The sequence below is a fragment of the Notamacropus eugenii genome, chromosome 1 (genome assembly GCF_028372415.1).
Source record: "Notamacropus eugenii isolate mMacEug1 chromosome 1, mMacEug1.pri_v2, whole genome shotgun sequence".
NCBI classification, from domain to species: Eukaryota; Metazoa; Chordata; class Mammalia; order Diprotodontia; family Macropodidae; genus Notamacropus; species Notamacropus eugenii.
Genome location: NC_092872.1, coordinates 619,839,432 through 619,863,410, shown reverse-complemented (window position 1 = coordinate 619,863,410; position 23,979 = coordinate 619,839,432). Strand labels below are relative to the sequence as shown.

Sequence of the window (23,979 nt, the reverse complement as noted above, 5' to 3'; positions counted from 1 at the left end):
GACCTCTAGTTCAACCCTCTCATTTTAGGAATGAGGATATTGAGAGCCAGAAAGGCATAACCTCCTTTAGGACAGAAATAATTTCTTATTTATCTTTGAATCTCCTTCAGTGCACACAGTCAGGAAAATAATAAACACAATGTTTGCTGAGTTGAATTAAGTGGCTTATTCAAGATCAGATCCAAGGATTTCTATCCCAAATGTAAGATTCCCAAGCATTGTTGCCATTACTACTCTGGAGGGTTCTGAGTCCCAGAAGTGAAAAGGACCAGGTTAGCCTTATGCAGAATCACAATATTGTAATCTCTGAGATATTAAAGAAAATACTTCCCCTACCCACTGAAATAATAACTAAAATTCTACTTAGGCTTCTTTGATTCCCTTTAAAAATACAGATTCCTTTGGAAGGCGTAACATTTTCCATCAGTATCAGACATTTTGCTATGAATGAGTATGAATTATTTTCCTAAGTTATGATAAGAAGCCAGGGATCAACAAGCATCTATTAAGTGGGAGGAAGCTTGAAGCTGCCAGCATCCAAGAGAAAGGAAGGGAAGGGAGAAGGTATGAGTATTTATACAGTACCTACTATGTGCCAGGCACTCTACTAAGTCCTTTTTTTATTTTTTTTTTTTACAAATGATGTATGGTTTGACTCCCTTTCCTTCCTCCCTTCTCAGACTAATGCTTTAAATACATAAAATAAAATATATAGTATTACAAAGAAAACCAATTACACTGAGCTATATCAAAAAAAATTAAATGATCATTGATTCCAGGTTAAGAAATCTTGAACTAAAGCCACTTATAGAGAACATGGTCTTCCTGGTATCTCATGGTATCTCATAAAGAATGATGGTCACACAGACAATCAGTAGCAACAAGGGGATCACTCTATCTCCAAGTAGGTGAGTTTTGTTGGGGTCTGATCCTCAATACAACTGTACTCATTGCCTTAGGTTAGTTATACCTCTCCAAGTGCTCTAGTAAGGATATGAGCAAGGCTGAGCATAATGACAGCATGTGCCTATATATGTATCCCAAGAGAATTTCTGGCTTCCGTCACACAGCTTAGCAGGTTCAGAAGTGAAGAAAACAAGGTGTCTAAAATAAAGTCACAATCCCTAAGGTACCCTGACATGGAAGGAGAGAAACCAGAAGGGAAAGAGGAAAAAGATACAGGCAAATTCCACAACCTCAGATGTGCCCTGTATGCCTTCTATTTGAGAGAATCTGAAAGACTGGAGTTGTAGGGAAAGGAGGGAAGGAGGAAATTCGAGAGGCAGAGCTAGAACCCTATTGTGAGCAAGGAAAAAAGTGTCAGTCACCATTGATATGTACCAATAATCTGATTATTAAACTTCTCTAAGTGAAAAATGAGGAAAAGAACCCCTGGCATCAGACTAATTGCAACCTGCAAGCAGCTACCTGGAGGTAGAACTTTGTCTCCCTGGTGTCAAAAGTTAACTAGAAGTACATTTCCTCCTCTGTGAATAGGACTTTCAAGGGAATCATCAGGCCAATTCAGACTATCAAATGGCACCATTCCCTGGGATAACTTGGGAGTTAAGTATTTTGGCAAGTCAGAGAAGGGGAAGAAAGTGGGGAAGGCCTTGAAAGAAGCGGGGGGAGGGGGGAGTAGAGAACAGCAGTTACATCAACACAGTGCACACAAGAGATGTTCAGTGCATATTTTGATTTTATTTACCCTAAAGTGCAAAACTAAAATGGAGAGTGAAAGACCACGTGACTCTTATCTGATGAGAATTAAAAAAAAACATTGATTGATCATCTTCCAGGCCAGACAGCATAGTTCTCTTTAATAGCCAGACCAGCACAGGATGACAAGTTTGCACTACGGGGCATCAAAGAGATTAGTGTGTTGGGGGTGGAAGGGCTTGGCAGGAATGGAGAGACAGGAGGGGAAGGGATGAATATTGTGCCAGGTAACTCAGTTGCAGAAGAAAGGAGGGACAAAAATGTTAATGTCATGAGAGTTAAATGAGAGAAATCTCTGTAAGTTAATCGGAGTGAAGGTTTGGGGGGCAGAAAATCAGCTCTAAGGGGTGATACTACCTCTGAGGTCTGACTAGTGTGATTTGCTGCCATATTAGATAGAATTACTAGTAATCAATTTAATTTTCTGCACATCAACCAGTTCCTTCATATGATAACAAGCAAAGGGCTAATCAGCAAAGGATGTGTGATTAAAGTCTCCAACAGGATCACATATGTGGGGCTGAGTCCTATGTTTACTGTCCAGTCAAGTTGATCTAGGTCTGTTTCATGGAAAGAGTACTAGATTTGGAGTCAGGAGACTTGGGTTTGAATCCCAGATGTGCTCCATGTAATCTATATGACCTTGGGAAGTCCCTTTAATTCCCTGGGGCTCACTTTGCTCTTCTGTAAAATGAGGGGGTTGGATTAAATCATCTTCAAGGTCCCTCCCAGCTTGAAATCGTAAGATTATGGTGCTATGCACCTCTTGAACTGTTCCTTCCTTACTTGGTTATTCTTTTTTTAGTCTAAAGTTGTTATTTTAATAATCTGTTCCAATTGAAGAAATACTGAAAAGAGGTAGGGGTAGGGGAGAAAGGAAAAAGGAACAGAGAAGGGAGTGAGAAAAGGAGGAGGAAGAAGAGAAGAAAGAGAAAAAGAGAGAGAGAGATGGAGTGTGCCCCACTTGTACTTTCCAAAGCTCTTTTCTTCTTCCTTCCTCCTTCTCAAACATCTCCTTCACAATAATGAGTCACCATTTGGGAACCATTTTTTTAATCTTCCCTTTGAATGTTCTCTATCAATCTATCAAATGAGAAATCAATGGTCAATTCAACCCTCCCTCTCCACTTTCAGTCTCCCCATTCCCTGTCTTAGGTATTGCTGGAACTAAAGCTTTATCTTCTGCTTTTGTTCCAGTTTTTCCCTACACCTTAACAAAAATCAAAAGACTGTCAAAATACCAAGATCTGCTCCCTCCAGACCTGTTTCTCCTTTTTGTCCTTTTAGTCTCAAGTGCCAGGTGCAGGTATGCAGTGAAAAAAAATATGGTAGTAGGGGGAAAGAAGTGGTGTTGTCCCTTACATCACCCACCTCTTCATGCCCATTGCATCCCCATCTACACAAGTATTTGGATTTAAGGACTAGCAGGTTTTGTTTTGTTTACAGAATTTTGTTTACAGACAGATAACACGTGCAGAAGAGAGAACTGGTTGCATCTAGCAGAAGAATCAGGCAGCTGCCTTTTTTTTTTTAACCAGAACACTTAAGAGCTCCATTAAGAATTATTCATGTCCCACACACAGAGATTGTCTGGAGAGAGATGGGAGAAAGACCTGTTGTTTGAATTGAAGAAAACAAGGTGCACAAAGCTAGGTGGTATTTGACCGCAGAGGGAAATAATGTTATCAAAACCTCTGCAGCCTGAACGCCTTCTGGAGCAGGTGGTCAGAAACTAAAAATTTCCATCTTCAGACTCAGGGAAGAAATAAGAAGTGAAGAGCATTTATCTGTACCCTCTCAAGACTTAAAGGTCAGCTATGGGAATGGAGAGGTCAGGGTATCCAAATGAACTGATGGCCTACTTATTACAGTGCCATGTTGGCATGAAGGAAGGAGAGAAAGGAAGTTAAAGACCCCCCCCCAAAAAAATATATCCATTTCTACTAAAAAGTTTGCCCTGAAGGGATCTAACTTCCAGGGAAGCAAACCTAGCATTTTCACATAGTAAAACTGCAAGGGAAAGAACCACTAAGTTTTTCATAGGACAAAAGGTGAGCCTCAGAGCAAGTCAGGAACTAAGCTATCCATACAGTCCAGAATGCCTGAGTGCATTGTTTTGAAGAATTGTTTACGTAGGATTTGTAGAATTTTTTCACCTGAGGGATAATCTGAGGCAACATGGCTGGTTGGTTCCAGAAAAACATTTTCCTTGACCGCATGTACCTGAATAGAGCAACTCGAGAATCATTTCTCTGACACCAGTCTTTTTCTCAAGAGTAATAAGGTTCTCTGGACCAGGTATCTAGCTCCTCTCTCCAACTGGGACGTATCATTCCTATTTAATCTTCAATGATAACAACAGCTAGCATGTATATAGCTCTTTAAGATTTGCAAAGCAAAAACATCTGCATCTTTTTATTTGCTTACTTGAATTTTATCTCATTTGATTTTCACAACAAATCTGTGAGGTAGGTAGGTACTATCTCCATTTTGCATGAGATTACATGAATGACTTGCCCAGGGCCACGCTTCCAGTAAATGTTTGAGACAGGATTTGAACTCGGGTTTTCCTGACACTAAATCCAGTATTAAAGCACTCAAAGAATATGTTTTGCCCTCCTTTAGAGAGGTGACCGACAAGCCTGGAAAGAGTTCCAAAACTAGTTAGGTGAAAATCAATTCAGCGATTTATTTTCCCTCCAAGACTTTTTTTGATTTTTTTGGTTTCCAGTGGAGCTAAGTATCTCTCCAAGGGTCTAACGCCCATCAGGTCGTACAGGAGAGCCTGACACTGATTTTTCTCTGTATAAACCTCCCCAGGGTGAGAAAGCCCTGCCCCTCCACTGACTAAAATACATTGAGACAATGTGACAGCAGGGTACAAGGGAAGAGACAGAAGTTTGAGAGGTCTGACTCAAGTTGAAGGTCACGGCTGCACCGGGAAGTTGGGCCACCTGGCAGGTGGAAAGACAGATCGAGACAGAAAGAGAGAGACAGAGAAAAAGCAGATAATGGAGAATTCAGGCAGATGGTTCAGAATCCGAAGTCCCAGTGGGAATGTACAAAAGAAAAGACCACTTACAAAAGTCTCTCCCCCCTCCACTCCCCCACACTCGTACCACCCCTTACCCAATTAACCTGAATCTACAACCCAGTATGAGCCAGAAGCATACCAGCAGATCTCAGGGAAAGCTCATTTGGAAAGGTGTAAACAAAGGGCTATCACAGAAGTTTCCCAGATCCTCACCTCATTTTCTTCCCAACAAAAGGCTCGGATTTCAAACCTAGATCACCTTTCTTCTCGTAAACTTTTCTCTTCTTCCTGCATTTCCCTTGGGGGATTCGAACTAAAAGCCACCGTGATGCAAAAGCCACAAGTAAAAGCCCCGTAGCGGGGCAGGTTAGGTACCTTTTCCGTGGAGCTGAAGGGGCTGGTGCACAGAGGTTCGACGAGCAGCGGTGAAGGATGCTGTCAGGATGGAAGCACGCCGAGGATTACGGCTTTTCCTCTCCCTGCGACCAGATCTTTCAGCAGCTCCGACCAACTGTGCTAGAAATTCACTTAGCAATTATCTGCTGGCATCCAAGCCCCGCCCCGCGCTCTTCTCATTGGCTCTCTGGTTCCGGGCAGGTCCGCATTGGCTTTAGCTGGTCTCACTCACTGCTTTGGCTCCTACTATTATCTAAGCCATCAAAGGATATAATTCCATGTTCCATTGACAACCTGTAAGGCTCTTCTCCTGGCTGGGCTGGGGAGGAGCAGGCTGGGAGGCTGAGGGGGAGAGAAATGGAGCTGTCAGCTAATCAGGCTCTTGCCCCCCCAGCATTTTAACTTCCCCCAAAGAGAGTCCGTGGCAACAATCCTCTGGCCTTGTCAGTTTTTTCTTCCCCTAAATGGTAAATATTTCTGAAAGCACTGTGAACCCTCAGACTATGGGGAAACTGGAGGGCGAGCCAAAAGTAGAAAAGGTCTGGGCGAAGGAATCTGGGGATTTCCTTTCTGAGTCCACACCTCGTTGTGTGAAGGTCATTTAGGTGACTAAGGGGACATTTTAAGCATTTTAATTGGGGTGTGGGCTCAACATTTTGCTTGCCCATCCCCCACAATACTGCACCAGATAGGCAGCTTAGTGTAATGAAAAGAGTAATGGTTCTGGAGTCTGGAGCTAATCGAGTTCAATTCCTAGTTCTAACCATTAGTAGCTGCATGACCCATAAACAAGCCATTCCACCTCCAAGCCTCAGTTTCCTCAGCATTAAGATGAGGGTAGCAATACCACTCTACAGAGGTTTAAGGACAGAGTTTTCCAAGCCTTCAAAGTGTTACATAAACACAGGATGCTCCAAAAAGTCTTAGGGTAGTTTAAAAGTCTAATAACTTAAATCTGCCCTAAGGCTTTTGAAACACCCTGTATGTGAATTTCAATTCCTTTCAAGGGGTCAGTCTGATTATAAGATAAAGAATATCTTTCTGATGGTCCTTCTATAAAGAGAAAACATGAGAATTGCTCCTTCTCACCCATCCTCTCCCCAGTGATACTGGAAGAAATGGGGATCTGAGCTCTATTTTTCCTGAGGTCCTCATTTCTTTTAATCTGATCTGATGCTAATATGGATCTTAGAAATTGTCCTCTCAGTAGGAAAAAGGGAAAAGAAAAACAAATCAGAATACCAAGCCAGAGGGGATGGTGGAGAACACTGACTTAGAGGTGAAAAGAGCGTAAATTCTCTCTCTGCTACTTGCAGATACCTGTTTGACCATGGATAAGTCAATCTCTGAGTCTCAAATCCTTTCTTTAGAAAAAGAAGGCATCACACTAGAATTATGACTACTAAGGTCCCTTTCATATCTTTGTGCTTGATGGTCACATGCTTCCTTCTGCTTTTCCAAACTTTGGGTTTTATAAAACTAAAAATGTATTTGATACCAATCTTTTATCCATGATATACTTACACTCATATTGAAAGGACCTTTAGCTTCTGACTTTAAAAAATTTTCTTCTTTAGTCACAGGGTTCTTTGGGGAGGAAGAGAGGGCACATTTTTCAAGCCCCTGTATAAATGTATTCATTTACTTAGCAAACATATATGAAACATCTGCTTTATAGAATGCCCAATTTGGGCAGAAGTATTTCCTTCTTGTAATGGTCTTTGAATTCCTCTTTGCCCAGATGAATCCCAACCATTCTCCAAGACCCAGCTCAAGCCTCATATTCTGCCCACCTGCTGTAGTCCCAGCCTCTCTGCTCTCAATTCCTATTGCCCTATATCTCATTTAGTATTTAGGATCTTTTATTGTTCTGCTGGCTGTCTTCTTATGTGTATGTATTTGTCTCCTTCAAAATCCTAGTTTAGTGCCTCCTAGTAGTGTAGTAGTGACCCTGGTTCTGAATGACTATGCCAGCTTAAACAGCTCCTACCAAATAGTAAAGACTTCAAGTATAAGACAACATAGGACTATCTATCATCCAAGGGTCAACCTAGCTAATAATAGTAGCTGACACTAATGTAGTGCCCTACACTCTTTACAAAGTGCTTCCCATGAATCATCTACTTGATCTTCACAAAAGAAGTAGTTAGGGCAGGATTATTATCCCCATTTGCCACATGAGGAGACTAAGGATCAGAGATGTCAAATGTTTTGCCTAAGATTACCCAGTTAATAGATAATACCACTGAGATTCAAATCCAGTTCTTCTGATCACAGTAGCAGTTTTCTTCTCATGTTCAAAGAGGCTCATGGATTGTTGACTAATAAGCAATGATTTTATTCAAGGTTATTTTTGTCACAATAACTTAATACACCATCTATCAAGTTGTGAAGAAGTTTTGACTTGTGTCAGTGGTAGAATTCCCATGCTGAGGAAAAAAATGCATCTTTTGAGATTGTTTATACATTTTACTTAATTTTCCCAACTAGAATATAAAATTCTTGGGGATAGAAACTATATCTCATACTTTTTTGAGTCTTTTGCAAACTAAAAAAATATTAGTGACAGTAGTAATAGGAAGAGGAGGGAAAAGAAGAGGCAAAGATTGCACCCTTATAAATTTTTATTCAAATAAAAAAAGCAACAGTTGTATTCACTTATACAACAGACCACAGAACATTGAATATAGAAGAATAAGGGCAGGGTAGTGATTTGTCCCAGGATTTTTTCTATCTTAACCCCCCCCCCAAAGATAAGAAAAACAAGGTCACAATAGTAGTTGTAATAGCAACCACCATAATCTTGAAAGAAAAATTGAATATAAAGTTATCCTAAAGGATATCATATTTTTTGATTGATGCAGATTAGGTAATAAAGTGGTAGAAATTCTGTAACATAATCACTACAAGTCACAGAAAAATTATCATCTTCTAGGAATCTAGAAAGACATATTTGGGTGGCTAGAATTATGTTCCAGAAGTTACCTATCTTTTGCAAACCAACAGATGACAATCCATCCCTCCCTAAAATATATGTATGGATGCATAGAGAGATAGATAGATAGACAGACAGAAAGATAAACAGATGAGTTAAAAATTAGTGTTTAAACTATACTAGAACTAAAGGCTCATTACAGACAGAACTGCTGCCCAGGATTGCCCAGATATGACATTGATCAGTAAGACAATACTTTAATAAATATTGCCATGTTAATTATCTGTAATCTCTAAAATACATGGAATAAAAAGCTTTGAAAATATAGAGATCAAATAGAAGGAATTACAACCAGCTACGTCATTCCTTATTCCCTTTTCTAATGGAGCTATCCCAAAGATGCTTTCAGTGAGCCTATGGAAGATGAGTCTATATATCAATGTTCCTGTTCAATTACAAAAAGTAGTGGTATCCACCAGCACAATAGTTCACAAACATTAAATATAAAAATTAGTAATAACCAATTAGCAGACCACTCTCTAAGACTATAGGTTGCTAAGTATATGCTAATGTGCATTGATGGATGGGGTTTCCTCACTGGGAGCTCCCTATGCCAGTAAAGTCACAAGTCCAATCCAAAATAAAAGGAGAATTGTAACTTGGTTTTAGACCATTTTTGTCCGAAATCTATTTAAAAAATGATAATGATGATGATAATGATGACAATGATGATGATAATTTGTTCTGATTATAAGAAATTCCTAGCCAGAGAATTCCCTCTCTAAATTCAGGTCTAAAATTTACTAAGCTTTAGGGAGTTTCCTGAAGAAAGTGACTCACCCTGGGTCTCACCTCTAGTACCTGTCAGAGGCGGTTCTTAAGCCCAGTTTTTCCTGACTCTGAGGCCAGTCCTCTATTATGCCTTGCTGCCTCTAATAATAACTGACATCTATCTACCCCTTTCAAGTGTGCACAATGTGTGATATGTATTATCTCATTTGAACCTTACAACAGTTCTCTGAGGTGGGTACCACAGGTATTTATTATGATTATATTTTATTATATTTATTATATTTATCATATATATTTATTATATTATATTATATTATATTCATGATTAATATTATCATGATTAGGCAAGTGAGGCTTAGAGAGTTAAAAGTGATTTGTCCATGGCCATGTAGCTGCTAAGTGTCAGAGGGGAGATTCTAGCCCAGATTTTCTGATCTCTAAATCTCTCCACTACATTGCACTGAAAATTGAAATATGAAGTGTGACTTGAGCCTGATAGAAACATCGTTCAACTGGGGATCTAGAGAGTGGTGGGGGGGGGGGGGGGGGTGTACACTGGAAAGAATGTCAGTCTGAGAATTTCGGCTGGAGCACCATGAAGTCCTGATAGCCAGAGAAAGTCCTTTCATTATCCCTGTGGCCTCTATTTCCCTTCTGGAAAATAAGAAGTCTAGACATTTCATGACTTGTTTGCTTATAATACTGAAAAGAAATGAAAGGGGAGAAAGTGGGCTGTTCTTTTCAAATACATGCTGGACAAACACACCATTTCCAGCTAAATAGCTGTCCAGATGACTGCAGAGCTATCTCTTTGACTTCCACCTGTAAGGGAAAGCAAATTTCCCAATACTCTGTCTTCACCTCCCTCTCCCTGGATTCTCTCAAAAGGGAAGGAGAAAAAAAAAGTTAACCTGAACTCATACAGAAGACACAACTGTACCCTAAAGAAAGGAAGTACTTTTCTAAATGAGCCAATCTTTGGATTGGCTTTTTATCTTCCAAGATTAGAAAAAGAGAGAGAGAGCTGCAAACAGTTGTTTATGCCAGTGCCTTTTAAATTGCCTGGTCATAAAGTATTCTCTTTGAGAGAAGGATCATCCTTTTGTGTCCCATAGATCAATTGCTTAATTCTGAAAGTTAGAGAATGCATATTAAGTACTCAGGTTCCACTGGCACTTGCATTTGTATTAAATATCAGCTCCATACAATTTAAATTCATTGGGGTATGAAATGCATTTCACCAAATTCCATTCTGTGGGCAATGCTCTGGTGAAGTAGTTCATTTTGATTAAATGGTTTTACTGCATTCTTCATCTGAGGAGCTTTTGGGGGGCAGGAAAAAGAGAAGAGGGTAGTGCTCTGGGTAATGAAAGAAAAGCTGGGTTTCCTTATTAAAACACAAATTGAATATCAGCAGCATAAAACATTGTCTTTTGCACAGGTAACCCCTTGTTCCATGCAGTAGATCATGCTGACATGTGGCAAGGAGGTACAGAAGGCCAGACTGTCTGGCTTAGAATGCTTTCTCAGCCATCACTTGCTCATGCCAAATTCTGCCTCTAAAAGAGAGGAGAGGAGAAAACCTCGAGGAAATATCCAGAAAGGAGGAATTGTGAATATGCTTGGTAGATTACAGTGGTCGGGAACTGAGATGAGATAAGATGAGGCGAATTGGGGAAATATAGGATGATCTTTCAACACTACAACTGTATATTCCCCATAATGCTACAGGGAAAAGACAGTGTATTAGCAAGATTCCTGGAAACAAGTGTTGGATGACCAAAGGATGTTTTTGGAAACTCTCACCAAAGTGTGGCTGTCTACAGCAATTTGTTCTGGCTGTGGAAATTCAAATTTCTCCTCCTCATCCAAGTTCCAAAAAGGAAGCTCTTGAATCTGTGGTCTCAAACATACATACATACATACATACATACATACATACATACATACATACATACATACATACACAATGGCCAGAATAGCTGGGGATCCAGGGTGCAGGCATGGTTACCAGTCACAGCAAGTCTTCATTAATTATTACATGGATTATTTATGGGCATCCAGAGCTGTGTATTAAAATAGACATGGCTCCATGAGGCACAGAGACCGTAGAGATGCATACTATTGGTTTCACAGCATCATAGGCTTTTAGAGCTGAGAAAAGAGACCTTGCAAATAATTTTCTAGTCCAGCTTCCTTCGTTTTATAAATAAAGGAAATGAGTTCCAGAGAAGGAAAACAACTTTTACAAAGCCACTTAGCTCATCAGTGGCAGAGACAAGCCTAAAGCCTCATGTCTCCGGATTCCTGGTCTGGTGTCCTATCAACTATACCACGGTCTCTCCTAGGTAAAGACAGGGCATTTAATTTCACTCATTATTATCTACTGTAGCAGAAAGGAAAAGGACACAACTGGAAAGGCATTCCTTTGCAGCTTACCCTCCTCAACTGTTAAACTCTTTATTATAAATATAGAGCTGTAAGCTGTCACTGGATTTTGCTCCATGAGCAGCATAATGTCCAATGATGTACTGATTAACAAGGAGATAATAAATAGAATTGGAAAGACTATTGTTGAATTGTTGAAGCTGGACGACAGAGTGTGGCATCAAGCCCCAAACCAAAATAAATAGTCATGAAAAGATCAAACGTGCCTAAATCCTTCCTAGCTTTGAGACCTGTCCAGCTTTTATTTCACAGGACATGATCTCATTTCCCCTGAATAGATTATAAACTCCCTGAGGGCAGGACCTATGCCTTATTCTTCTTTATACCCCTGTAGCACCCCAAAAATATTCACAGCTCATATTTCACTAGCTCTCTATAGTTTACAAAGCATTTTCCTCACAACGAACCTATTAGACAGCTCGTGCAAGTAAATATTATTACCCCTCCGAGGAGCAGCTTAGATTTACTGTATTCCTGTGAGATTTTGGACTCAGGGAAACTATCTCTGAGGAAGCAATAATAAATGTGCAGTGGAGGGATATTTTTGGGGGTGGGTGGGTTGAGATAAACAGACAGACAGACAGATAGATAGATAGATCGTTAAGTGCTTCCTATATAACAGACATTATGTTCAGCCCTGGAAATACATATAAAACAGCCTCTGCCCTCAACAAGTTTATATTCTAATGCGGAGAAGAAGACACATAAAAAGGATTGGGGGGGTGGTGTTTTCCCTGGGGTGTTGTGGAGGTCTCAAAGCAAGCCAGATGAGGCCTAAGCTGGTTTATCGAAGCCCAAAGTCATTTTATGGTGGTTCTTAGGCACTGTAGATAACATACTGGGCCTGGAGTCAGAAAGACCTGGTCTTACCCTCAGACATTTACTAACTACCTGACCCAGGACAAGTCACTTAACCTCTGTCTCACAGTTTTCTCAACTCTAAAATGGGGACCATTTAGCACCTACTTCCCAGGGCTGTTGTGAGGATCAAATGAAATAATGTTTGTAAAGCACAGTGCCTGGCACATTTTAAGACATAAATAAACTTTTATTCCCTTTTCTTCCCTTCTGTCTTCCAAGATCCCAGCATAGTTTTATGGTGAGAAAAGAGAGGGGCAAATTTTGAAAAGACGCACTAGAGATGATGGTAGGAGAGAGGACAAAGGGTGGCGGCATCACGCTGCATCCTATCAGACTTGTGTCACTCCAATTCATTCCTGCCTTGGGACTCAGTGGAGTGCATTTGGCCAGGTCTTGGAGACTGTGCCCATTCTCGAGTGGAACAACAAAGGCCAAACTCCTGAACTCTCATCAGTCTCTGAAAGAAATTATAAGGTGATCCAGATATCGAGAAATAGCATTTAATCATATCATCCAAAGGGCAAATTAGTGTATCCTCCTCCCTGGAAACCCAGGCCTAAAGGACCAGGAATGGGCTGGACTCACACATTTCTATCCCTTTGAAGAAGGGTAGGGAGTAATCTGGTGGTTTGATCTGGGCCCCAGGCATTCTAAGTGTCTGCTATTAATGTGTTTTCCTGATTTTACCCTGCTTTTCTTTTTGTAAGGAAATTATTCATTTTTTATCACTGCCATGTCATATAATTTATAGCAAAACAGTTTGATCTTTTGAGAAAGATGTTCAGAGGAATTGGGAGCTTGTGAGCATTAGTTTGAGTCGATTTAGCTAGAATCTGATTTTAGAGGTATAGAAATGATGGTGGGAGAGTAGCATGGAATCCTATTCTGCAGATAAGAAACCTGGAGCTCAAAAAGGTATAATGACTTGCCCAAGGTCACACACCTAATTAATAGAATTCAAACCTAGGTCTTCTGAGTCCTCATCTGGGCCTTTTTCTCCCCACCTTCTCATACAATAGGGAGTACAGAGTAGGTGCTGGAAATGTTGGCTTTTTCCTTAAACGACAGACAGTCAGGAAACTGCAGACAGATCAGCCTGGCATATAGTTATAATGAAACAAACCATTTCTTTTTTAAATAGACCTTTTTAAGCTGGCATCATGGTTAGCAACAGGCACTCCAGATAATGGCTATAGATGCTAATCAAAGGGTAATCTTCATGTGTACACAGTATGGAAAATACTGTTGGTCCCACAAATTGGCCTTTTCAGCTACACCCACACATGCAAATCATAATCACCATCACAAGCAGCATTTTTGGAAAACAAAGGACAACCATAATCTATGTGTATGTGAAAATGAGTGAGCGAACACCCACCGAGTAACAGCAGAGAAATAGTATGATGTGCTAAAAGGAGCCCTGGACTGAAGAGGGGTGGGGGAGGAAGAAGGAGGCAGGGCAGGGAGACAAGGGTTCTAATCTTGGCTTTGTCACTTGGGTAAGTCACTTGGCTAAGAACTTCAGTTCCTTCCACTGATCCCTGCTCTACTCTGTGATCCTCTGACAAGGCCCAGCTCCACTAGGTGACATACATACCTGCCTCATTGGATCTGTTGTATCATGTAAACCAAAAAGGGTTATCATCTACATTCAGATAAATGCTATAGGAGACTCCCCAGAAGGACCAGGCCAAAAAATTATCAAGTACAGTGGCTCTTGCTTGCCTCCAAGATAAAATACAAACTCCTCCATTTAATATTTAGAGCCCTTTATAATCTGACTCCAGTCTCTGATTACATATTATTCCCCAGCCCCCTATATGCTTTATGCTTCACCTACTCAATGTTCCTTTAAAAAAAAAATCATCTTTTTTTTTATTGTGCTATGTTATGGAAATGCTTGTTTTATTCCATAAATTAAAAATAAAAATTTTTTAAAAACATTCCCCTTCCATGCCTTTCCACATGCCTGGAATATTCTCCACCTCTGCTTCTCAGAACCCTTTATTCAAAGATCTGTTCAAGAACCACCTCCTGCATCAGATCTTTCTTATTTTCCCCTAATTGTATCTTCCCAAATTAAAATATATGTATGTATACTCATGCATACATTCCATATATATATATATAATTTTCTATTACACATATATGCATATATATATGATATTTTCATGTATTTTATATTTCCTTATTTCTGTGCATATTGTTTCTTCCCAGTAGAATGTAAGCTTTTTGAGGGATCACTATTGCTATTCAATTGTGGTTGACTCTTCATGACCCCATTTGGGGTTTTCTTAGCACAGATACTGGAGTGTTTTGTCATTTCCTTCTCTAGCTCATTTTACAGAGGAGGAAATTGAAGCAATCGGGTTTATTGATTTGCCCAAGGTCACAAGCTAGTAAGTATCTGAGGTCAGATTTGAACTCAGGAATATGAGCCTTCCTGACTCAGCACTCTATCCACTGTACCACCTAACTACTCTCTTTGAGAGCAGGAGCTGTTTGACCTTTGTCTTTGTGTCCCCAGTGGCTTAGCACACAGTGCCTGGCACATCATTGAAGTTTAAAAAATACTTGTTGAATTGAAGTACATTTCTCTGTATTAAGACCCTCTTCCATCTACCCTTCAGCTTTAAGCCCTTATATGCTCTCTTTGTCATTTGTAATTCCAAACTCTTCTTCTTAAAATGTTGGCCCATAAAATGTCTATGTGTGGAGCTCACTCCAAGATTCATCATTTAGATGCCCTTTTCTCCCCATGTGTTATACTTCTATTTTACAGCCCAGTTTCATAAAGGGACATGACCATTTTTCTTCTGAACAGGTTTTGATCAACATGTTCTAAACAAGGTTATAGAGTTCTTGTCACAGTATTTAAAAGGACAACTATGCCCGAGAGTAGAACATGGGCTTTTTGCTATAGCATGAGGAACATAGGAAGGATATAAGAATCTCCTGCCAGTCACACTGATATCAATTAATGGTGATTTCTCCTCCCTTGTAAATCTTTGTACACATCATAAATTCTCTCATATTGCTGGCACAGGTATGATTCTACCTAAAGGCAAAGGAATAAACTTATCAGTGGACATCAAATTCATGCCACTGTATTTTAAATTTATATCACCAATCTACCTGCTCTACTTAATTCTCATTTTTTTGTTCTTTTTCACAAGGATTACTAATCTAATTACATATTAATCTGGAGAAAGGAGTGAAAAAAAGAGCTATACAATATGAAATGTGAAGTAAAGAGAAAAAGTGAAAGTGAAAACCCCAGTTTTCTACTACTACAGGTCTTCTATAACCCCCAAATACTAATTGCCAAATTTCTCTTTTATGCTTTTCTTCCTTCTTTCTCCCCTCCCCTCCTTCCCTTCCTTCTTTTCCTTCCTTTCTTCCTTCCTTCCTTCCTTCCTTCCTTCCTTCCTTCCTTCCTTCCTTCCTTCCTTCCTTCCACCTGGTGCTCACTCTCTACTCACTGACTTTTATTTTCCATTCTTTGGTACTCATTCTCCTCAATGATTTCCAATTGTAAGATTATATAAGTATTTATTATAAAAAGCCCTTTCTCTCATACTAAAGGTAAGATATATTGAGCAATTAACTGAATATAAAGCACTCAAGAAAAGCACTATGGGAAAAAACAATCTAACCAATTGAAAAGAATAGATAAAATTCTGCCTCTTGACCTTGTTCTTCCAGGAGAAAAAAACAGGTGAAGATGGTAAAGATTTTGTTTTCAAAAGGTTTTGAGCTCTTAGGCTGAAAGATGTCATATGAGGGCACAATAGCACAAGGTCAGAGGATAATAGCTCTGTCAAGATTTTTTTATTGATTTCCCTCTGCTGGGGGTGGAGTTCTCAGGTAACCTCAGCACATAATGATTTATCAGGTTTAAAATACCTTTAAAGTCAGTTCCACTCCGGAATAAATAGCATGTATGTCCACAAAAGGAGGAGGCGAGGAGGGTAACGATGGCAGATTGTGGCTTCTTTCTGCTTAAAATCAGAATTAGAGTATCTGAGCTCTGGAGTTTGGGAATCCAACTCTGCCTTTTAAAAGCTTCTAAAGAAGTATTAAGGAAGGTTTAAGCTTCAGGAGGTAAGCTTTGAACCTATCACAAACTCCTTAAGGCAACCTCAGAAGGATGCTCAAGGTGCGCAAATGCTGCAGAGAGAGGGATTCGGCAAAGTATTTATAGTGATGCCACAGCTGTCTTACAGGATTTGATTGGAGGTGGGCTTTCATCTTTTTCCCACTTTTAGGACACTGCTGAACCTGCGTGATTTATAGCCTTTCTGCTGACTGCTCCTTCCAGGATTCTTTTCTCTTGGCTCTCTTAATGGTCCTGTGCATGCAAGAAGATACCATCATTCTACCCTTCTGATGTAAAGTTCTAATGAAGGAAAGCCCTAATTTGAGTAGAGAATAATCACCAGACTAGATCACACTACAGGGCATCAGACCCTATCTGTCATGATGGTGCCAAGGAAACTGTCTCTTAGAGTGTCTATCTCAACCGAGGGATACTATTTCTATCAACTTACCATTGGACAGGCCAAAGAGCCTTGCTAGCAGAGTGTGTGTGTGTGTGTGTGTGTGTGTGTGTGTGTGTGTGTGTGTGTTTGATGTTCTAGCTGCAGTAGGCAGGGGCTGAAAGCTGCTTCCATGGACATTGCCCAAAAAAGGATATGTGCCCACTGATCAGTATTTGCATCTATCGGTGCCAACCATGCCCTATTAGCATCCCCAAAACTGACACCACCATCACCATCTACCTTATCATTTACTCATAAGCAGAAAAACCTGAACCTTCTCCATGTGCCAGGAACATAAAAGTGGGAAGAGAATCTCAGGCTTCACCTGTTGGTATGTGACCTGGTTATTTTTACACAGCTGCTGGAAAATATATGGCTCAGATACAATTTTTTAAAGTCTGGAGGTGGTACATGCTACACAGCATGTGATATCTGTTGTCAATTCTTTGTATATTTCAGTTCAGCAATCAGTCTCTTAGGCATTTTGCCTATAATGACCAACTCTATCAGGTGGACAGTCTTACCTTGACTCTAGCTTTGGAATTCAAATAGCTCAGTTTCCCACAGGCCATTTACCTGAAAGGGAGATTGGCATGTGCTTTATTTCATCATCTCTTTTAAAAATTGTGTACTTTTAATATAAAATAGCTAAGCATAGATTTTAAAATATGGAATAGTCCTAAGAACAAATTATTAAAGGAAACAAATGTACAGTTATAATTTGCTAGCATTCTCACTGTTTGTAACAGTTATCAATCAAGTTTTGATCCAAAACAAGATCATCTTTGAAATGTAAAATATTTTTAAGGTGTTTTGCAAACCTCAAATGGCCATGTAAATTCTATTATTAGAAATGTTTGCTGATTGATTAGCCTACACTTTACTCCTCAGGTTTGACTACAATGCCCCTTTCACTTCAGCAGGAATCCTTTAAGTAGAGACAAAAGCCCTTTTGGGGCACTTTCGTGGCTTGGACTCTCCAAGGATTTAGGTCTCCACAGAATCTTCAAGTTTTCTTAGAAAGGACATCAAAAGCCATCTAATCCACCTTAACCCTCATTCTACACACAAACCTGATGAGTGATCTTCCATTATTTACTTAAAGATCTCTAGAAAGGGAGAAGTCAACCACTTCTAAAGACAGCCCATTTAACTATTAAACAATTCTAAATGTTAGAGTTCTTTTATCAAGTCTAAATTTGCCTCATTATTACCTCTGCTCACTGTTACTTCTACCTTCTGGGCCAATCAGAATACAGTTATCCCTTCCACATCACAACTTTCCCCATTGCTGTTTCCATATATCAAGGGTAGGCATAAGAAATTAAATGGGAATTTTTGCAGAAGCCATAGACAACATGCAAAGGCCAGCAAACAACACAGAAAAAGTTTAGAAACTCACAAGTGCATAAAAAAATATGTATGGTACCATATGTTAACTCAAATTTTACAACAAGGTACTCTAACCACCCCATAAAATAAAATGGAAAAAAATCAGACCTTCCCTGGTATGAAGGGAAGACCAAAAAACTTTTGTAGATTTTCCATTTTTCTGTGCCCCAATCCTTGTGATGTGGAAGGGACAGATATAAATCTTTTCTGTCTTCTGAGTGAGAGACTTTCAAATAGTCAAAGATAGCTATCACACTTCACATAAGTCAAGTTCTCTCCTCCAAGTTAATCATACTCCATTTTTTTACCAAATTTTCATATGGCAAAACCCCAAAGTTCTATACCATTCTGGTTGCCCTTCACTGAAAGCTCCCAAACTTATCAATGTTCTTCCTAAAGTGTGGCACCCCAAAGCCATTACTTAGATTACTTGCTTTAGCAAGAAATCAATCTTCTCACAACTAATCAAAGCATAAGTGTTTGCATGATTTGGAAAAAACAAATTAACATAAGGAAAAAAAATCTCAGAGGAGTTTTTAATCCATTCATGAAGCTATGGAAAGAGATAACGTCAATAATAATAAGAAAACAAATCTCATATTTTAGGAAAGATGTTCAATTTCAGAGTTTCTAGGGGAGGACAACTAGAATGGTAAAAGGCCATGAGGTAACTCCATATGAGAAGAAACTGGGGATGATTTAGAAGCCATTGGTGGAGCATGCTAGCTATCTTCAAGTATGACATATTTTTTTAAACTTGAGAGAATTTCTCTGTTATAACCTACTAACTTGCTTCAAGCATCTTCATCCTAAAAGGATTATGACCTGCTGGGCACTGCTTGAAATTGCATATTAATTTAAATGCAATGGTTTCCTTAGCAAACATTCTTTTACAACTTGCTTCCTAATACAGACTGTTTTACTTTATAGATTCATGATTTACAGAAATATAAACTAGATTAGGAGCAGTTCTAAATCAAATATGTTCCTACCTTTTTAAAGTAACTAATCAAATAGAAAACTCATGATTTTGAAACAAAGAAATCAAAGTGATTTCTCCACACAAGACTATATGGGGTAAAAAATATAGGTAGGAAAATGTAATCCACAAATAATTTTCCACTTTGCATATACCTCAAAATTCTTTAAGGTAAATCTTCCCAGCCATGCATTAAATGAAATGTTGTGTGGTAAGTATAAATTGAACCATGTCATCCCACGCCATCCCCTGCAGTAAACTCCATTTGCTCCGAGTCACCCAAAGGATGAACTATAAAATTCCATGTTTGCTGTTGGAAGCCCTTTATAGCCTCTTCCTTGCCCCTACTTTTCTAGTCTTCTTACAACTCCTCACACCTACTTTTCAATCCAGTGACATTAGCCTCTTTGCTATAACTTGAACAAGACCCTCAATCTTTCAGTTCCTGGCATTTTCCCCGTCTATCCCCCATACCTGGAATGCTTTCCCTTCTCATCTCTGCCTTCTGGCTTCCTTCAAAGCCAAGCTAAAATCCCACATTTTCCAGGAAACCTTTCTCTATCCCTCTTAATTTTAGTGTCTTCTTTCTCTTGATTATTTCTTATTTATCCTGAATATGACTTATTTGAACATAATTATTTGCTAGAAAGTACAGTGGACAGCATGCTGGCATAGTCAGGAAGATTCATCTTCTTGAGTTCTAATCTGTCCTCAGTCACTTACTAGCTGAATAACCCTAGGCAAATCACTTAATCTTGTTTGCCTCAGTTTCTTCATCTGCAAAATGAGCTGGAGAAGGAAATAACAAACCACTCCAGTATCTTTGCAAAGAAAATCCAAGAATTCTATACAACTAAAACAACTGAACAACATTTGCCTGTCATCTCTCCCATTAGATTGTGAACTCCTTCAAGGCAGGGATTATCTTTCTATCCTCAGTGTTTAGCACAATTCCTGGCACATAGGAGGCACTTCATAAATGTTTACTGACTGAATGATTGTTGTATTGAAAGCATTTTGAGATTCTGGGTACAGGGAAACAAACAACACAAGGAAACACAGGTGCAGATATACAGGGAAAGCCATCCAAAAAAATATTCCTCTCCCACTTAGATTTGCCACAAGGAAAAGGCTCCTGATTCTCTTCAAACACAAGATAAGGAGCCAACATAAATGATCAGCTCAGAAGTCATTGATCTTCCTGCTTTTATAAGCTAGACCAGAGCAAGAGAAAGCCTGGTGCCCTCATCAGAATTACAGAAAGTTCTTGCTTCATTCCTGCCCCCACACCTGAATAGTCCCTGCCTGCTTGGCTGCAGCAATGAACTTTAGGGAGTTCATGGGTTGATTTTTAGAAGGTTGTCTGAAAGAAAAAAAATGGAAAAGTCTAAAACTTTCCCACAGCCTTTCTTCTCCTAAGCATCAGTAGCAGGTAGAGTGATATTTTTCTTCCTCTCTTAGGACCTGAGGGGTAGGGGAGTGTGGAGAGAGAGAGGGACATAGAAAGAGACAGAGACAGAGACAGAGAGAGAGAGACAGAGACAGAGAGAGAGAGAGAGAGAGAGAGAGACAGAGACAGAGACAGAGAGAGAGACAGAGAGAGAGAGACAGAGAGAGAGAAAGGAAGTGAGGGAGAGAGAGAAAGGAAGTGAGGGAGAGAGAGAAAGAGAGGGAGAGAGAGAGAGAGAGAGAGAATGAGAGAGAGAGAGAGAGAGAGAGAGAGTGTGTGTGTAATTAATTGAAACACTCAAACAGCAAATTCTATAAAGGTAGTTTAACTATTAGGGAAGTTTGATTTTTTTTTTGCAAATTGTTTGGCTGCAGAAACAAGTTCATTAAAGTCACCTGTTTTCTTGATGTAAGTGTGAGCTACATAATAGGAATACCTATTCCTAAGCTTTGCCTCTCCACAGTATAAAGGAATCAAACATAGGAGTATGGAAAAGCTTACTGAAATGTAATTCTAATCATGGCCTTTGCCACTTAGTAACTGAACAACTTCACCTGAGTCACTGCTCCTCTCTGGCCTTATCTTGTTCATCTATATACTTGGTCTCTTCTCTTCCTATCTGTGAATCCCCTGTCTTGTTTCCCTGATCACTATCCCAATTGCTCTGGAACTGGAGTCTGTGTTTCTGCCTGAAATTCTCCCAGACACAACAGTCTTGGCCCTGAACTTCATGTCCTGTAGCTGGCTCTTCTAGAGCTCTGCCTAGTGCTTGATGCTGGACCCTAGTGTTGCAAGACATCCATTTGTTGTCTCCTGTTTACCTCAGTAATTCCCCTTACACCCTTTATGGACTCCCTCTCGTTATTCCTTGCAGATGTGACTTTCCCTACTTCACCCTGCAATATCTATCTAGGGTCTAGGTCCTGGTCTTCCCGAATCTTTCCCATCTCACCAAGAATGGAGCCTGGTTCATGAGAATGGAGCAGGGGAAGCAAAGATTTCACAGCAGATCTCCCTCCTAGGTCCCAGAAAAAGGGATCCTTTTTTTCTCTTGTGGAAAATGTGGGAAACAAGCAAGTTCTGTTTTCCACAGTTCTAGGTGATAAGAGTTGTGACCTAGCATGGACAGGTTAGAGGTCAGACACTAATGTGCAGGCCCAAGCAGCTGTGTGAAGAAAAACCTATCAGAGAGGAGAACATGGAGTCACATGGCCAGGGGACAGTGTCGCGGGACAGCCAAAGTTAGGAAAACAGTAGAAGAAGCCCCATCTTTCTGAATGTGTTGTAGTCGTCCTGTGACCTTACTGGGGAGGCTACCCGTCTATTCAGGGGGAATATAAAGGGTGTAAAGATTAATAAAGGCTTTCCTGATTTCACAGCAGGCATTGTTGTTTCTTTAAGGTGAGCATGTTTCTCACTGTTGGGGGCTTGTTAGATGGGCTCACTTCTAACAGAAAATATCTCCTGTCTTTCCAAAAACACAAAACCCTTTCAGTAAAACTACAAAGTAAAGATTATCAAACCAGCGCATCTGAAACAGTTGGGTAAACCAAGCTCAGAGTACTTATACAAGAGTCATAGAAGCTTTGTAGTTGGGACAAAAGTATATTGAAATGACATATTCGACAGTATTGATTCCTCAGTAATATAGGACTCTTTGTTTAAAATTAAACTCTGTGTGTGTGTGGGTATATGCATGCAGATAGACATGCCTATTCAGAATAAATGCAGGAAGCCATAGGAGAGGACTATTGCAAGTATCAGACTGTAATCCAGAGTCACAAGCTCTTAATTGTCTTAAAGTTTGGGAGGGGGAGATAATTTTCAATTCAATTTGCACTTAAATAGTCTTGATGTTCAGGTTCTGGTGGATAGGACTCTGAGTTAATACATGGAGTGCCAAGGGCAAGCGTAACCAATGAGGTTTAAATATCAGTGTGCTTCATTGACATACCTTCTCCTGTCTAGAGCCCAGTAATCTTGGTATTTTGTAACATTTCAGGAGTGGTAGAAAGGCCAATAGCCCCCTCCAGTAGCATGAGCTCTCCCTTCTCCTCCCTCCTCCCTCAATCATCAAGGGAGAAAAGAGTATCCTTTCCTTGTTTTTCCAGTGGAATGTCAATTGGTTCCTCATCCAAAGGCCCACAGAACATAACCTTATTCCTGTTGGGCTATGCATGTATGTGTATATAGGTATATATGCGTGTGTGTACATATATGTACATACATACATATATCCCTGTGTAGATGGGCATATATACATACATGTATGTAGATATACATAAATATGCAGATACAAATATGTGTTTATGTACATGTACCGAGGTCCAGGGAACCCACACCAATATCATGGGGCACAGAAGATTTGGGCTCTGGAATAGGTAAGAGAGACGGTCCCTTCTACATGTATTAGCTTTCTTTCATCTTAGATTCTGTTCAGACCCTTAAGAAAGCAAACGAGGTCTTTATTAGGGACATAGTCATCCTAATAGATAAGCTTTGTCTTTCTTCAGTGGGGTTAGGAAAGACAGAATTGTATTCCAAGAACAGTAAGAAAAATAAAGTATATTTGTGTAGTACTTTTAACTTTTTAAAGAGTTATTACATACATTTGACCTCAAAAGGAATTTCTTTTTTTTCTTAAAGTTGGAAATCCTCTTCTGAGACCTTGGAGACTGGAGTAAGTAGCTTAAGGAAAGAAGAGAAGACTTAGAACAGTACAGGGTGGGAGGAGGAGGAGAGAGAAATAGAGAATCAATATAGAAGATTAAAAATTTGAGGGAGGGGTTGGATCTAGGGAATCCCTAATCAAATCAAGGAGTTTCCCAGTTATTGGGTGTGGTCCATTGTTTGAAAACCTATATCAGCAAGCTAATCACATTTTCATTTGCTCCAGGATTCCTTATTCTTTGTACTTTGGGGGTGGGGAGGTGTAGAGAAAGGAGAGTTGGGAATTGTTCTCCCAAGAAGCAATGATACATATGTATGGAAAAGATTTGTGCATTACTTGAGAGAAAAGTTCAAAGACCCTGAACCCCAACCTCCCTCATATAAGGAAGAGGGATTCTGATTTCCCAAGATGCACTGATACCACAATCCAGACTTCGAGCCAGAGAAGGAAGATTTCATGGGCCATATTAGCTTTGGGAGTTTCCTTCTAAGTAATCCCAAGTTCAAGTGGGCACCAGAACTTCTAGAAAGAGTTCCTGATACAGCATGTTTCTAAGAGAAAGCAGAAAGCAGTCCAAATGGTTCCTGTACAGTGTCCTACTTGGAGAACAAAGTCAGTGACTTAATGGGACACTGTGGGTCTCATAAGAAGGTTCAACAAGCTCCAATACATACTTAACTTCTCGGGCAAGTCTAAACCACTGGGTGGTGCTGTAAGTCTTAAAAAGATGTATAGGACTGTATGGGGAGAGATGGAATCAC

General features: G+C 39.8%; 1 protein-coding gene across 1 annotated transcript in view; it reads right to left on the bottom strand.

Moving 5' to 3' along the window:
* Positions 1–23,979, bottom strand: part of ZMAT4 (zinc finger matrin-type 4) — a 756,701-nt gene that overhangs the window by 713,632 nt on the left and 19,090 nt on the right. The window contains exon 2 of the mRNA XM_072635103.1: positions 5,129–5,491. The gene's annotated coding sequence lies outside the window, so the exon portion shown is untranslated. The remainder of the gene's footprint in view (positions 1–5,128; positions 5,492–23,979) is intronic.